This window comes from Giraffa tippelskirchi, chromosome 2 (genome assembly GCF_054371585.1).
Source record: "Giraffa tippelskirchi isolate mGirTip1 chromosome 2, T2T-mGirTip1v1.2.pri, whole genome shotgun sequence".
Classification (NCBI taxonomy): Eukaryota; Metazoa; Chordata; class Mammalia; order Artiodactyla; family Giraffidae; genus Giraffa; species Giraffa tippelskirchi.
Window position 1 is genome coordinate 197,386,027 of NC_137276.1, and position 16,143 is coordinate 197,402,169.

At 36.2% G+C, this 16,143-nt stretch overlaps 1 long non-coding RNA gene across 1 annotated transcript in view; it reads left to right on the forward strand.

Annotated features, from left to right (window-relative positions):
- Nucleotides 1-11,582: 11,582 nt before the first annotated feature.
- The window catches only part of LOC145530160 (uncharacterized), a 295,811-nt gene continuing 291,250 nt past the window's right edge, over nt 11,583-16,143 (forward strand). Inside the window, exon 1 of the long non-coding RNA XR_014071496.1 lies at nt 11,583-11,632. This is a non-coding gene — a long non-coding RNA (uncharacterized LOC145530160). The remainder of the gene's footprint in view (nt 11,633-16,143) is intronic.

Below are 16,143 nucleotides of genomic sequence, written 5' to 3' on the forward strand. Positions count from 1 at the left end.
CACAGAACATAAAATTTAGTATTTTAACTATTTCTAACTGTTTGCTTCTGTGGCATTAAGTACACTCACACTGCTGTGAGACACACACCATTAACCATCTCCAGAAAATTTTCACCTTCCCGAACTGAAATGTAGTACCCCTTAAAAATTAATTCATCATTGTCCCCTCCCCTCACGCTGGCAACCACTATTCCACTTGCTGTGTCTGTGAATTTGACTACTCTTGGAACATCCTTTTGTGACTGGCTTGTTTCACTTAGCATAATATCTATGTTACAACCTCTGTCAAAATCTCCTTCTGTTTTAAGACTAAATATCAATAATATTACACTGCACACATGATATTAGGTGACTTTTACAGTGTCTTAATTGCCAGTGATTTCCTTTTAAAGAATTATATTTTAATATCTTTGCTAAAAGCCTTTTGTTTTAGAATAGTTTTAGATTTACAAAAACTTTTAGAGAGTATGGAGAGTTTCTATATGCCTCATAATTTTTCCTATTGTTAAACAGTCCTGTTCAGCTCTTTGCGACTGCATGGATTATACAGTCCATGGAATTCTCCAGGCCAGAATACTGGAGTGGGTAGCCTTTCCTTTCTCCAGGGGATCTTCCCAACCCAGGGATCAAATCCAGGTCTTCCACATCGCAGGCAGATTCTTTACCAGCTAAGCCACGAGGGAAGTCCAAGAATACTTGAGTGGGTAGCCTATCTGTTCTCTACCAGATCTTCCCAACCCAGGAATCGAACCAGGGTCTCCTGCATTGCACGCAGATTCTTGACCAACTGAGCTATCAGGGCAGCCCTCCTATTGCTAACACCTTATATTAATTAGTATGGTTTGTTTGTTACAAACTATGAACAGACATTAATACATTATTTTTGTCTAAAGTCTAGAGTCGGACACGACTGAGCAACTGAACTGAACTGAACTGAAAGTCTATATTTAGATTCTCTTCATTCAGTTCAGTCGCTGAGTCATATATGGTTCTTTGCAACCCCATAGACTGCAGCATGCCAGGCTTCCCGGTCTATCATCAGCTCCCAGAGCCTACTCAAACTCATGTCCATTGAGTTGATGCCATCCAACCATCTCATCCTCTGTCATCCCCTTCTCCTTCCTTCAATCTTGCCCAGCATCAGGGTCTTTTTCAATGAGTCAGTTCTTCGCATCAGGTGGCAAAAGTGTTGGAGTTTCAGCTTCAGTACCAGTCCTTCCAATGAATATGCAGGGCTGATTTCCTTTAGGATGGACTGGTTGAATCTCCTTGCAGTCCAAGGGACTCTCAAGAGTCTTCTCCAACACCACAGTTCAAAAGCATTGATTCTTTGGTGCTCAGCTTTCTGTATAGTCCATCTCTCACATCCATACATGACTATTGGAAAAACCATAGCTTTGACTAGATGGACCTTTGTTGGCAAAGGAATGTCTCTGCTTTTTAATATGCTGTCTAGTTTGGTCATAGCTTTTCTTCCAAGGAGCAAGAATCTTTTAATTTCATGGCTGTAGTCACTCTCTGCAGTGATTTTTGGAGCCCCCCAAAAATAAAGTCTCTCACTGTTTCTACTTAGAGTCTCTTAGTGTTTACCTTAAATTTTCTTATTCTGTTCAGGATGCTATCTAGGATATCACATTACCTTTAGTTGTATTCCCATGGGCTCTTCTAGATTGTAACTTCTCAGACTTTTCTTGTTTTTTTAAAGATTTGGCAGTTTTTAGGAGTTCAGGTATTTTGATTTTAGAAGTTCAGTTATTTTGGATCTATCTGATGCTTCACTCATGATTAGACTGATGCTATGGATTTAAGGAGAAAAAAACACAGAAGTGCTATTTTCATCACATTATATCAAGGGTACACACTATCAGCAAATATTATCATTAAAGTTAATTCTAATTGCCTGCTGGGAGGAGGTGGTTGCCCGTTTCTTCCACTGTAAAGCCACTTTCCCTCTCTTTTCATACTGTTGTCTTTGGAAGTAAGTCTTTATGCAGTACCAGCATTTAGCAGGTAGAGAGTGATGCTCCCCTCCTTAAGGGAGAAATATCTATACCACTTAACTTGGAATTCTTCTATATAAGAGATTTATCTATTCTTCCACTTTATAGATCTTTGCCTTCATTTTTTTATATCAGTTTGGATGAAGCCATTTTTAGGAAAGGAAATAACATCATTTAATGTTTGCTGTGCCACAGGATCTGTGTTAAGTGTGAAAGTGAAAGTGTTAGTTGCTCAGTCATGTTTGACTCTTCCCAATCCCGTGGACTGTAGCCAGACTTCATGTAGTACCCATTAATTCTTTGTGTAATCGTAGCCATAAACAATCTGGGATAGATATATATTTTCACATTGTTGATCAGTAAATCAAATCTCAGCCTTAGTAACTTCAGTTCTATGAGAAATATGCATCTAACTATTTTGCTCATGTAACTGAGATTTGAAGTTACTCTGTGACTCAAAGAAATGGATTAGATTTTGAAATTAACTATTTTGTTTTCAGTAACTCCTTTGATAAGAGCTTTAAATATGAGCTTTGCATAATCCTTGTAGTTATGGACCTAAGTAGCTTTGCTAATCTGTACAACTAATAAGTGTCTGTTCCATGGTAAGTGTATAGGTCTATCAAATCCCAACCACTGCCTTTTATAGTTAGTTTCCATAACTCTCTGTGTTGTATAGATCTATATAATTTAAACACTGAATTTATGAAGGAGAGGTTAAAACTATAGGCTTGGGTTCCTTGGCTAGCTGAGAGCCTTGGGAAAATTGCATATCTATTCAAAACTTCTGATTCTGTATCTATAAATTGCAGAGAGGGAGCAGTGATGATAGTAATAGGTACTGCAAGGATTAAATACAGTGATTGATGATTAATTATAATTCTTTTGCATTGTGTCTGGTACAGAGTAGGTATTCACTTGAGTTAGCTGTCATTATCAATATTGTTCTTGTGTTCTTGTTCCATACTTCAGTATGTGAGATAGTCTTATATTTTAGTTTGGATTTCCTGGAAGACAAGTTGGAGATAGTTCCGTCTGCAAATGATTAAGGCTTGAGGTAGGCAAGGCAGGAAACAGAAGGTAAGCCAAAGTATGATCAGGTGAAGTCAAGTCTCAGCCTAGTCTGATGCCATGGCAATGGTTTCACCTGGTTATAGAACTGGACTTTTGTATACTCATCAGTCAGTCATTGGCTATGGGCTGTGGAGGAGGGGAATGGTACTGGTATCAAATTTTGGGCACAATCAGAAAGTTCATGGACCATCCTCAGAAAGAAGGTGTCCCAGGTGTAGGGTATTCTCAGCTAAGTAGTGCAGAACCAGTAAGAAGCACTGGAGGAGATCAGGCAGGGCACAAAAAGGGCCCATGGTTTTTCCTCCCCAACTACATAGGAAACTTTCTTAGACAAGACTTTTAGTAGAATTACAGATACTTCTCAGACTCTACAGATTTAGAGCAATGAGTTTGCAGATGGAAAATTGAGCATTAGATGCCTGCTTTGGAAGCTTTTAGCAAAATAACCTGGTTTGTTGTGGATTTTATTTTTCACAATTGTTTAGTTCGCATTGGCTGCGCTAGAGATGGCTTAGTTCTCTTCCTGGAAACTAAAATATTTATCAAGAACTATTCATAGAAACCTCCTGTGGATGGAACTAGTACTTCCAATAAAATATCACTAGGGTTATTTGCTGTGGTTCTCTAGCTCATTGTGCATTAATCCTCACCCCTTCCTTTGTTTAGTAGCTCTCCTTTGGCCCCACCCCCAGATACTCTATTCATTTGGTATGGGGTGAGGCCTCGGTTTTAATTTGCTTTCAATGCTTCCCAGCCAAGATTGAGAATAACCAGATTGCAGTAAAAATTAGCCAGTTGGAAAGTTTTAAATTGTCTAACTGCTTCAAAATGCAAGCGAAGAGATCTGCCTCATCTTGAAGTAATTGCATTGAAAAATACCAAAAAGGTATACAATGACATTTTAAATGGCAATGTTGAGAAAAATATAGATTTCAGAGTGCAACAAAGTGTTCATTCAAGATGATCCTGAAAGTGCAGAAATTCTATCACCTTTCCTATGCCCTCCAAAACAGGAGTCCTTGGTCTAAAAGAATATTAAGCCATTTTGAGTGAACTTTAACTTGAGCATGCAAATAATGTAGATATTAGACCAGGTATGCATGCAAGCACAACCAAAGTGAAGTTTCAGTATATATTAAAAAATTAAGCACTCATAACTGGACACAAATGCCCAAGAGAAACTCATGTTGGTATAATATAACTGATATAGTTAAACTAGTTCTAACATAATTCTAGTCAGATTGAAAGGCAGTAAAATGCATGTCACAATATTTTCCTTTCTCTGAAATTAGCATTAAGAGTTTCAATTTTATATTTAAAATGAAAGCAAGGGAAAGAGTTGTAATTATTTTATTAACTATTAAAAGAATGACAATGTTTTAGTTTCTAAATAACCATAATTCTCCTCCCAAATATTCATCTGTCAACAATATTTTTAAGCCATTTCTGTACTTATAAGAAATATAATTTACAGAATTATTAAATAAAGATAAAAATATGTGTTACTTATCCTATTATTATTATTAAACATTGAGCTCTAGTTTTTTTTCAGCAAAGAGGAGCATTGGTGATTGACAGTGCTAGAAAAGAAAAGAATGTTTGACTATAGAACTTTCCCTTCAGAAGAATTTATTGCCCTCAATTAAAAAACTTCTACTCAGATTTCCACTGTTATGCTATGAAGATTACCTTTAGAAAACCCCAGTTTTGTTTTTCCTGGCCACAAAAAGTTAAAAAGTGAAAAAAGGCTACCGTTAGGTTTCTGCTGTTGTTGTTAAGTTTGCCAGATAAATGTCTCAATTGAAAACTGAAACTGTGATTTATTGGGCTTGAAATATGAGGCATATCTTTTATGTAGGAATTTTAAGTATCTTATTAAGCAATGGTAAATTTGATTCAGTATTTAATCAAAACAAACCACAAAACAAGTATGTGCAGTACTTAGCTGTCTCTCAGGAATCACCAGCTACTGGAGATGGAGAAAGAAAATATTCTTACATTCTCAAACTCTTATTTCACTCTCCAGTAGTGTTTCAAAAACTACTGTCTCTCCAGATTTACACATCTAGCAAACCTTTGAATGCACATAAATATATATGTGTCCAACTCTTGTGACCCCATGGCCTGCCAGGTTCCTCTGTCCGTGGGATTTTTCAAGCAAGAATACTGGAGTGGGTTACCATTTCCTTCTCCAGGGGATCTTCCTGACCCAGGGATCAAACCTAGGACCCCTGCACTGCAGGCAGATTCTTTACCAATTGAGCTACCAAGGGATTCCCAAATATATATGTTTACAAGAGCAACTTCTAGTGCACAGGACCTTTATCATAAAATATCAGACAAACTCACCTATTATTGTCCTCAGTAAATGAAGAGAGTGGGCCTGAATTTTTTTGAAAAAATGCCAAGATGCATGTAGCATATGTTAACTCAGTTTTCACTCATGTTTGAGAATACGCTTTTCAGATCTTATAAAAGGGCAAATGTTTCTCTGCTTCTGCAAAAATGTCTCATAGAAATTTAAGATGTTTGGAAAATATCACTTCTTATTTTTTCTTCTTTTTAAAATAAAATTTAGTCTGGGAAAAATATACATTTTACTTCTGATTTTTCCTTCTTCATTTTTTTTCTCTTTGACAACAATGGTACTTAAGGGGTGAGGGACAGTGCATTTTAAAATGATGATATTTGTGCTTATTAAATAAGCCTAAATTTGTTGGAAGAAAATGGACAATGAAACACACATGCTAGAAATATCATTATAATATTAGCAGAAATAATAAATAAGAACTTTTTGCTCTGTAACATACTGAAAAATGAATAAAACTGAATAAAAGTGAACATTTTTTTCAAAAAAAGCCAAGAGCAACTCTAGAATGGTAAGTACAGAATTACACTCACCTTTATGTGAATTAAGAACTTAAATATAACTGGCTATTTAATTGGTCTGGTTGTAACACTGCTGTTACCTCCCTCAGGATGTGCAGAATTAGATAAATGGAAATACAGAGCTTTTATTAAATTTTAATTGTATTTTATTAAGGCACAGGAAAAAAGACATTTTTGTGGTTTTATTATTATCATGGTAATTTGCTAGGAGAAGGATTTTAATGGTTTAAATGCTAATTATTCAAAGATAGATTAAGCTTTACAAAAAGAAAAATGGTTGCTCAGAGATTTGGACATGCTGAGGAATAAAAGATAACATTTGATATAACAACTCATGCTGATCCTTTAAAAAAGAAAACAGTTGGATTAATAAAAAATCTGCATTTTGAAAAGCCAAATGAATACATAAAACCATAACAAAGACAAATAAATATTCATTCATTTATTCAGCAAATGTTTATTAATTGCCTTCTTTGTGTACCAGTAACTTTTAATCACTGGATATACAAAGTCAAATTATACATGGTCCATTGCGGGTGTTCTGTGGGAGGTAGTGAGAGATGTGAATCAATAATAATATAAGACAGGACTGGAAAGGATTGAAGTTCTGTAGACTTGCAAACAGAGGCACCTGTGGGAGCAAAGGAAAGGAAGGGAAGTCTCTCCAGAAACTTATGAATTTTAAGGCATTAGGAAATTGTTCAATGTAAATAGGCAAAGCCAGTCCAGGTCCAATATAGCAAAGCAGAGAAATAGCAGGAACTGGGGAAGTAGGCAAGGGCTAGATAGCAAAAGATCCTTCTTACCAAGGTAAAGAGCTTGAAATTTATCTGAAAATTTAGGAAGGAGCTATTGGAGGATCCCCACCACCCGTAAATCAAGGTAAAATTTATGGATTGTGAAATATATTTAGTACAAGTTTCTTAGTAGGTCAAGATATAGTGAGCTCTTCATTGTAAATGTATGAACTTGGCAGACATATAGACTCCCCAGATGGCATAGTGATAGAGAACCCACCTGCCAATGCAGGAGACATAAGAGACGCAAGTTCGATCCATGGGTTGGAAGATCCCCTGGAGGAGAGCATGGCCACCCACTCCAGTATTCTTGCCTGGAGAATTCCATGGACAGAGGAGCCTGGCGGGCTGTAGTCCATAGGGTAGCAAAGAGTTGGACACAACTGAAGCTACTTAGCACACATGCATGCATGCACACGTGGGAAGTAAACCATCTACCATCTGTCTGTACAGCTGTCAACCAAAAGATATCAGTGTCTCAGATAGTCTTGCTCACCAAATGTCTATGTGCTCCCATACTTTTGCTACCTCCATTCAGTTAGGTAAGACCATATGATTAGTTCTGGCCAGGGAATTGTGTCAAAGGATGCAGAGAGTTGGCAAGGGCTCCTCCACCTTACTTTCTTCCCTTTGATGCAGGCTTAGAACCTGTGCTCTGTGTGGTGCAGCCTCAACATTAAAAGACTCATGCTCCTTGGAAGAAAAGCTATAACAAATCTAGACAGCATATTAAAAAGCAGAGACATCTCTTTGCCAACAAAAGACAATGTAGTCAAAGCTGTGGTTTTTTTCAGTAGTCATTGGCAGATGTGAGAGTTGGACCATAAAGAAGGCTGAGTGCCAAAGAATTGATGATTTTGAATTGTAGTGTTGGAGAAGCCTCTGGAAAATATCCCTGGGACTGCAAGGGGATCAAACTAGCCAATCCTAAAGGAAATCAATCCTGAATATTCATTGGAAGGACTGATGCTGAAGCTGAAGCTACCATGCTTTATTTTTTAGCCACCTCATGCGAAGAGCCGATTCACTGGAAAAGACCCTGATGCTGGGAAAGATTGAGGGGAGGAGGGGAAGGGGATAACAGAGGATGAAATGGTTGGATGGCATCATCGACTCGATGGACACTAGTTTGAGCAAACTCCGTGAGATAGTGAAGAACAGGGAAACCTGGCGTGCCGCAGTCCATGGAGTTGCAAACAGTCGGACACGATTGGGCAACTGAACTACAACATCTCTCCCTAATTCAGTTCTTGGCCCCCTTTGGCCCATTCTCAAAATAAAAGGTAGATTTTCTTTTTTTTTTTTGAAGTGCAAGTAATTCATGTCACTCTTCAAATCCTCCAGTGGGTACCTTTCTCAGAGTCAAGTCCTTAAAATGATCTATAAAGTTCTCTATTTTTTGGTCCCTAATATTTCTGTGATTTCAGTCATTTCTCCTCTTAGTCACTTTCTGCTCTAGCAATGCTCATCTTCTTGATGTCACTATAACATGCCAGGAAAGTGCCTTCTTCAGGTCTCTCAGACTCACTACTCACTGTATCTGGAGTATCGTTCCACTAGATCTCTCTAGGTCTGTCTCCTTCCCTGCCTTTGGATATCTGTTTCAGTATCACCTTCTAAGTTAGGTCATCCCAAACCACCCAAAATTATCATTCTTATTCTCTTATCAATCTTGTGAGTTAGTTATTTTTACATTAAAGTTGAGGGAAAATGTTCATAAGATGTTATCCCCATTATAAAAAGAAGGAAACAGAAGCTCACAGAATCATGACTACAGTGTTAGTTTGTACCAGTTATTCTACATTCTTTTTATCTATTAACCTATTTAATCATATTAATTATCCACAAAAATCACATAAAATATCTAGAATCACACAGTCACTAAGCTGCATAGAAAAGCTGAGACAACATCTTTGAATTAATAATCTTTTCTTTTACTCTATTGGCTTCTGACATTATCATTCAAATCATGCAGAACCATAGTATTAATTATAAATACGTGCTCAGGGATTGGTTACACATATTTTTCAGTTAAATATCTCCTTCTATAATTTATATTACCCTGAGTATAATTTTCACAGTTGTGAAATATTAAAAGCCAGAGTAATTGGAAATTTTGTGTTGTTGGCATCTCAATATGGGCTGTGCTACAGTACTTTAGTCTATATTGTAAATTATAAATTGTAAATTTTTATCACAATCCTATTCTCCCCAAGAGATAGTCTGTTTCTCTTCTTAACATAGAAATGTCAATACATAACTTCTAAAATATCCTATTTCAGAATTTTGCATTTCTTTTCATCTTTGGATAATTTTTGAAATATTATTTGTCCAACTAGTTCACTATTACAACATCAATGGTGCCTAACTAACAATAGCTGGTGTTGCATAAAGCCATAAAATATTCAAAACTGAAGAAATACAAAGATCTTCTTTAAAGCAGGGATTGGTGAATCTCTCTAATTTGATTATAGGAACAGTTATAAACTTGGCATAAAGGCAGGTAGATATTTAAAGTTTTTTTTCAAAGTTGCAATAATTTAAGACACCATTTGGCTGCTCAAATTGCATTTGTTTATAAATTATCTATTAAAATTTTCCCATGCTTCTGCCCATCACTTATAAAGGTATTTTATATTATACACAGAAAGTTGTATTAATGATGTTGCTCTATAGTGTATGCAAACCTCATTTTTGTTCTATTTCCCTTGACTTCTAATCTCTATTTTATTTTCTATCATGCAATCGAAGCCCATTCTATTGTGTTTGATATGTTTTTAAACATTCATGTAATCATATAAAATATTTAGAAATATTTGTAATTGTATGTTTTTAAATTTTAAATATGGTATTGGGCTATAAATTTTACTCTGCTTCTTATCTGTTTTTAAACTCAAGGCTGCTTTTAAGTGATACATAGTTTATTATCTTCATCTAGTTGTTTCTAATTGGTGGATAAAATTTCACAAGAGTGTGTCCACCTCGTTTTTTTCACCCACACTTCCAGTTACTTATGCTTCCTGCCCTTACTGGTAAAACGGCAATTAAGCGCTCTCATACAGGCTATGGGAGATTTTCTCTGAGACCCTCATTCAGAATTATGATCCCTGCCTCCACGGGCCTTCATCTACTTGATTGTACTAAGCGCTGCCATTTACTTCCGGAATGCCTGTGTCAATGTAAACCCTCAACAGTAACTCATTTTGCTCATGTTTTTCAATCTGTTTTGCACTGCCAGTCACTTATTTTGCTTGGGTATCCTTACTTTTCCACATTTTTATTGCATACCTCATGCATGTTCTTGTATTGGAACAACAACAGTATGATAGAGATTTGCTTTAGATCAAAATGTCTCTCTTCTAATATTAGGCTGTGTTGTGCTAGGTCGTTTCAGTCATGTCCAGCTCTTTGTGACCCCATGGATTGTAGCACTTCTGGCTCCTCTGTCTATGGGATTCTTCAGGCAAGAATACTGGAGTGGGTTGCTATGCCCTAGAGAGTACAAGTAATTTGTGAGATAAATCTGGACTTTTACAATTAATTGTTTCTTTCTTTGCCTTATAGCTGTTTTATTTGCCTTATTGGATCCCATATATAAGCTTCTTAAAGATAGGAGTTCTGCCTTAGATATTCTGATATTCATCCATTCATTTATTCATTAAAATAATACTAAGCACTTCTCTCATTATAGTAGTTTTCTAGGTACTGCTAACAGAGATGTTAGTAAGACTCAGTTTCTATCTTAAGCAGCTCAAATTAATAGTGGAGCAAAGCATGAAAATAAATGATCAAAATGCAAAATAACTGCTGCTGTAGAATGTATACACATATATGGGTTATCTCTTTTGTATTTTGTTTATGCTTCTCTGGCCTTGAAACATGAGAAAGTAGAGAAAGATAAAAGTTTTTATTTTTCTTTTCTTCCTCTGTACCTACTCATTCTTTGTTACTGCAGAGCAAGTTCTGTGATAATAAGCAAAATGACCTCTTAGACTTAAGTAGGTCAGAATTGAACTGAAGACTGATTACTTCAAATGTGTACCAAAATATTGACTTTGGAACCAAGTTTTAAAAATTGAACAGATAATAGCTAAATGCTTCTTATGAGAGATCGAGTGTTAACAAGACAATGGAAAGTAAAATCCCACTTTTGATATAAAAAGCTTAGTGAAGACGCACCATCGTAAACAACTTCTTACTCCTGGTATAAGAACCGGTCAGGAAACAGGACCTCCATAGTACACAGCAATTTGTAAAAAGGGTGTCTTAATTCTTGGCTTCTTACTTATGAAATTTCCTGGAATTAGTTCTTTTGAAAGGCACCAAGTAGACTCAAGTCATAATTTTGTAAAATTTTGTAAAATTCTCTATGTGTTGGCCAGCCATATGTAATTCAAGGTGAAGAGTCCAGGAAATGGAAATAAAGAAGGTTAGTGGTACATAATGCTAAGAACTTTATCCAGTGAATTTGAAAAAGAGGACTCTGTATCCTTTTTTCCATGTTCTCAATTTGATTGGCACATTCAGTTAGGATAAGATGATTAGAAATGAGTTTTAAATTCTGGAATGTTAAGAAACAATAGACTCAATGAAGAAAGAGTAGGGGAAAAAAGCATTGTCAGAATTGTGTCCTGTTAGTTTCTTAGAGGAAGAAATACTTGAGGAGAATCGCCAAATGTGGCTCACCAGGTACTTCACCAGGTAAATGAGGGAGAAAGGGAAAGTTTTGGTAGAGAAATTAATATCTGCAGTGGCACAGAGATATGCAGCAGCATACTTTGTTCAAGAAGTTAAAAATAGCTCATTAATGCTGGAGCAGAGTCAGGGTTAGAAGGCCAGGAAGGCCGAGCTGTGTGAAATAAGCCTGGAGAGGTAGGTCTCATGAAAAAAAGAAATATAGGTTATTTTAGAGCAATGGGAATATACTGAAATCTTTCTCTCTCTCTTTTTTTAATTAGAAAGCTCTATTTATTATAGAAAATTTGAAAAATATAGAAAAGTAAAAAGATTAAATTTCTTCACTGTCCTATCCTCCTGAGATGACTATTATTAACATTCCTTTCTATATCACCAGCCCCACCTATATATCCATTTATCTGTATTTTTTAGTGTATTACTATTATTTTAGGTTGCTATTTAGTTTACTATACATTTTAGTTTGTATATCTTTAGTTTACTATATCTTTAAGGTTTGCAGTGCTTTGTAATAGCATTTTTACTTAATATACTGTATTATCCCGATATTTATGATATTTCTATAGTACTTCATATTCAAAATAAACCCTATTTTATTTGAAAGTTGAATTTAAAACATGACAAAATTCCTTGTTGATGAGTTTATTTTGAACGGAGAGTCAAAATAAACATATTGTGCACTAGTTCTTTCTGGCTTGTTATAATCTAGGTAACATTTTTGTCTTATTTGATTTTCTTTCAATGAATTTGTCACTAGATTTTAGTGTAAATATTGTCTGTGACTCTTTAGTCTTGCTGCCCTACTTCCTATGTTTAATGGAAAAATCCCAAAGTATGCCAATGATATTTTCCCCATTGTCTTTTGAAAGCACTCCAATTATAACCCTCCTCTCAAAATTCATATGAAGTTGCACTCTTGTCAAGATTTTTTTATCATTTTCTTGTTGCTGAATGCAATTTAACTTTTTAGTCATCTTCATCCTGGACCTATAAGTGTCATTTGACATTGTGATTTTTTTCTCTCTCTTTGAAACACTGTTTTTGACTTGGCTGCTGGGCACCTATTCTTACAATTTTCTTTTTACTTCACTACCTATGTCTTTTGAGCATTGTTTGCTGATTCCTCATTAGTTGGCTTCTAAACTTTGGAATAACTCAGGGCTTAGTATTTGGATTTCTCTTTTATATGCGTGTGTATGGACAGGGAGGCCTGGCGTGCTGCAGTCCATGGGGTCGCAAAGAGTCAGGCACGACTAAGTGACAGAACTGAACTGATAAATATGTTATAAATATATATAAATATATATATGTATATACACACTATAAAGAAAGCTGAGCGTCAAAGAATTGATGCTTTTGAACAGTGGTGTTGGAGAAGACTCTTGAGAGTCCCTTGGACTGCAAGGAGATCCAACCAGTCCATCCTAAAGGAAATCAGTCCTGGGTGTTCATTGGAAGGACTGATGTTGAAGCTGAAACTCCAATATTTTGGCCACCTGATGCTAACAGCTGACTCATTGGAAAAGACCTTGATGCTGGGAAAGACTGAGGGCAGGAGGAGAAGGGGACGACAGAGGATGAGATGGTTGGATGGCATCACCGACTCAATGGACATGGGTTTGGGTGGACTCCGGGAGTTGGTGATGGACAGGGAGGCCTGGCATGCTTAGGTTCATGGGGTCACAAAGAGTTGGACACGACTGAGCGACTGAACTGAACAATATACTCACTTATAATTTACACATATGTGAAAGTCACTTGGTCATGTCTGACTCTCTGCGCCCCAATGGACTATACAGTCCATGGAATTATCTAGGACAGAATACTGGAGTGGGTAGCCTTTCTCTTCTCCAGGGAATCTTCCCAACTGAGGGATCGAACCCAGGTCTCGTGCATTGCAGGTGGATCCTTTACCAACTGAGCCACAAGGGAAGCCCAATTTATATGTGTATGTGTGCATAAATATAGATCAACTATCTATTGATACATATATTTTGTTTATACACAACATACAGACACACACTACACATATATTTATACATACCATATAAATACACTATATGTATTCATTCTATGAGTGATTTCACTTAGTTTCTGATATGTACTATACAACTTATATGATATATGTTGTTGTTTTTCAGTCGCATCCAACTCTTTGCAACCCCATGGACTGCCGCACACCAGGCTTGCCTGTCCTTCACCATCTCCTGGAGTTTGCTCAAATTCTTGCTAGTATAGCATGTAGAGATGATTCTTGGCTTTTTTTGGACAAAAGGCATAAAATTCTTAATGATGATATTTCATTGTTTATTATACTTAGATGACACTCCACACTATTGTATTTCTTGCTGTATTTCTTGCTGTCAGTCATATTTTAAGTAGAGTTAAGAGATGCAAAGGAAAGTGAGGGAAAAATCAAAGTTATTTTAAAAATTCAAAATGCTTCGAGCTATTATGTTGAAAATGAACACATGACCTCAGACACACTGCCTCAAAACATGGCCCCTTGGCAAGTTGTACTATTACTTAAAGATGAAGGAATTTGAGAGTGACAGGTGCAGGAAGAGCCAGTGGCCTGGCTATTTTACCTGAAGCCATAACACCCTTATGTGAGAGATGCCCTACCTAAACCTGAAAGAAAGGAGTATCCTTATCTTCAAAGACAATGGGGTGCCAAGAGGAATCTGAAAGAATGGTCATCACTGTTTCCCTGGTTCACTACCCTTAGCTCATGCCCTTTTTATCTTCTGCTGCTTTCCATGACTTTTCACTCTTCATCAAACCTACCATAAAAATGTTCAGGCTTAACCTTTTCTTCAAATCTTTGTTTTCCCATGAAGGCCCCTATGTCTCACAAAACTTCTATCAAATAAATGTGCTTGCTTTTCTCTTATTAATCTGTCTTTTGACAATCTACTGTATAGGACCCCAGTCAGAAAACCTAGAAGGGCAGTAGGAAAAATAACTTTTTCCTCCCTTACAAAAGTATTAAAAGTTTTTCTTATCCTTAAACAGAATAAGTTTTTATATAAATTTATTGTAAAATAACATGAAAGAAAATATTTTGTTTTCTACAAATAATACATGTATATAAATATATGAATATGTATTTAAATATATTATATATAGAGTTAAGTAGAAAGAAAAATATAGGTGGATGTATTCACTTTGAAACTCTTGATATTTTTTAGCTGACTTGCATATTTCAAGGCTTTGTATTCATTTAGCACATATTTCTGCAACTGAAGGCATACTGATTTTTTTCCCCTCAGGTTATACATAACTCAATCCTTTTCTTAAGTTGGGAAGTTTGGTTGTACTTTAGTCTTGGCATTTAGTCTTGACTGTGAAACACAGGCTCTGGATCAAAGGGCTTAAAATCTCATCATCCTAAAGCTAGTAAGTGACAGGAAGGCTTTTCAAAAGCTCTGTGGAAACCACTTATGTTGAGTAAATTATATGCCACAGTCAAACATTTTTCAGAAACTTTTAGACAACATAATGGGCGTGGGAATTCCACCAGTTTAGTTTCTTCATTCAGGAAAGTTCTATAATATGATTTCTGTGCTAATGTTTTGCATATGCCCCAGATTTTATTACACTATCAGATTTTGAGTCTAGCATAGAAGATAATCAAGCAACAAATTATGGAACTCTGAGTCACAGCAGTTATGCAGCAAACAGGCAAGTAAAGAAAAACAATAACTATTGGAAAACGTAAAACTAAAACTGAATCTTTCAGTTAACAGCTAGAGACATGTGAATTCCACACAGTTTTTTAGCTATATTAAGAAATAAGAAATTTTAGCTGTAATAAAACAAAAAAAGCAAAGAAGTTGGAACCAATCAAAAAAATTGGGCCTTATTCTATTGATCAAATATTAAAAATATAGAATATCTAAGCTTTCTGCATCATACAAAAAATAACAAGATGAAATATTTTGTTAAGAATGTAAGAATGTTTATATTCCGATAGCCAGCCTATCAGCATTCCACTCTGCAGTGACCCTGAACCACTTCTTACTTCTCATATAATAATCACTTCATTTTGCCCTACAACTTTGTGGCTCTGTGACATCTGCATTGGAAGGGTAGAAATTCTAGCTCTTCTACGAAAGACAATAGTCAATGTGGGATGGAATGGAGAAACTTCAAGGCAGTAAACAGATGTAAAAAATCTCCTTGTCCTGTTTCCCTACAGCTGCCAATCACAAGATTTTCACAATAAGACACCCCTGAGAACAAAGTCAGCCATCTCTCGGTGCTTGTCATCTTCATAGAGGACTCACAGCAGGCAGGATAGCAAGATTGGCTACCTGGGAAATCCAGGCTTGGGGGATGTATAACAATGAGAATGACGTTAAACAAATGGACAAGGATGGTATGCAGTCTCTTCATTGGTGCCTGTTTAGCTGACACAACTCCAGTGGCTAGAACAATGCAGATCCCAAGAGAGTTAACAACCAGCTTGTGTCAAACCCTCAGTTTGGGCTGTGCTCTTTGCTTTTCATTGTCAAAAACAGCTAAAAGCTGGGTGTTGTGCTTCACAGATTAAGACAATGCCTGTTCTTCCCTTTCACAAATAGGATTACAGTATTTTGTGCTTAAAACACATTTTTTTTTTTTTGGTTCTTGTTTTTATACACAAATGCTTGATTGACGATACCCTGGGAGATGTCATTGTTTCT